The sequence below is a fragment of the Pteropus vampyrus genome, unplaced genomic scaffold (genome assembly GCF_000151845.1).
Source record: "Pteropus vampyrus isolate Shadow unplaced genomic scaffold, Pvam_2.0 Scaffold187, whole genome shotgun sequence".
In the NCBI taxonomy this organism is placed as follows: Eukaryota; Metazoa; Chordata; class Mammalia; order Chiroptera; family Pteropodidae; genus Pteropus; species Pteropus vampyrus.
Genome location: NW_011888968.1, coordinates 1,225,113 through 1,226,681, shown reverse-complemented (window position 1 = coordinate 1,226,681; position 1,569 = coordinate 1,225,113). Strand labels below are relative to the sequence as shown.

The window sequence follows — 1,569 nt, the reverse complement described above, 5'->3', positions numbered from 1 at the left end:
GCTCCGTCCACTCACCCGACCCACCTCTCTGCAAGCCTGGCCAGTCCCACGAGACCTGTCCCCCATGGGTGGTCCGACCCCCAGGCCACCTGCCCTGTGCCGCCCTCGCAGCTTTGGCCCCTCCATCCAGCCCACCACGCCCAGGCTTGCTTTCTCTCATTGGTCCCCAACTCGTCGTCCCAACTGACCTCCATCCTGCAGAAGTCCCAGTGGTACCCCCCATCGTGGCAAAGCCCCACGGACTCTGCCTCCCACAGGCCCCCCCACCACAAAGCTGCCCCCTCTGAGCTGGGCCCGCTTCACCCCTCTGCTGGCCCCCACCAAGCCCAGACCCTCCAAAGTCCCCGACCCCGGCCCCCTGGAGACGCCCTGAGTGTGACGGCCTGCCCTGTCCACCCAGAGGCCCTGGCCATGCTGGGCTCTGCCTCAACCCGTCTCCCCCTCTCCGCACGACCCTCCCCACTGGGCCTGGGTCCTTCCCAGGAACCCCTTCCCTCTGAGTCCCGCCCAGTCCTCCCTGAACCCCCATTCTCCCTGAAACTCTGTGCACTCTGAGCCTGAGCCCCCCTCTGAACCCGTCTCCTGGGACGGGTCCCACCCCCTCTGTAAGCCAGCCTCCCTGCTGCCCAGCCCGGCCCCCCACTCCTGCTCTCCCCGGCACAGCTTCATCCACAGCTTGTCAGGAACCCCCAGCACAGTCAGCCTTAAGGATGGTGCTAAACCCCGTGAGTAGGGATCCCCCAAGCTTGGCCACACCAGGGCCTTTGGGCACGAGGGTGGACGGGCCTGCGAGGAGCCAGGGTTCCGTTCCCCTCCTCCAACGCCCACTGCCTCCCTCCCAAGCGCCTGGCTGGGGACACCCAGATTCCAATCTCGGGCTGAGCCTGGGGTGCCATCCAGGCCTGTGTGTGGCCTTGCGCCCCGCACCATCTCCCTGGTGTCTGCGGCAGGCTTCCGGGGCCAGGCCTGGCTCACCCAGCACAGGCTCTGCCTTGGGCTGCGCCGCACAGTGGGGCTGCAGGAGCGGCCTGTGGGGCCTGCTCTGCACACCAGGCCAGCTGGTGCTTGGGCAGCAGGCAGGGGGCACTAGGGGGCGTCACACTTCTCTCCTGCAGACCGCCTTGAGGCAGCCTCGAGGCCCCCAGGCCCACCTTGGGAGGTACAGCAGCCCCCACCGGCCTCCACCCTGAGTGAAGGGGCGGAGCCGGGCAGGGTGTCCCCAGGTAGGGGTGCGGGGCAGGAACCCCTGCTCCCGCAGCCTGCTGGGTTGGTGCAGAGCAGGGCGAGCCAGCCAGGGCCAGAGCCAGCACTGTGTGGGCTCCTCCAGGCGGGTGGCAGACGTGGTCACGAGTGCCCTGTGGTCACTCATGTCCGGGGCAGAGGCCGGAGGCTTGGGGTGGGGTCAGGGAGGCTGGAGCCCAGAGCAGGGTGGCCGCGGGTCCCCGGGCTCCACACAGGAGCAATGAATGACCCTGATCCCGGATTGGGGGCTGGGGGCTCGGCCTCATCCAGAGAGTGTGGGGTTCAGCTGCATTCCAGAGGAGGGGATCCTGAGAGGGTCCCAGAGCA

General features: G+C 68.5%; 1 protein-coding gene across 1 annotated transcript in view; it reads right to left on the bottom strand.

The window, feature by feature from the left end:
- Positions 1 to 1,569, bottom strand: part of CTSD (cathepsin D) — a 5,993-nt gene that overhangs the window by 2,477 nt on the left and 1,947 nt on the right. The window lies entirely within an intron of this gene.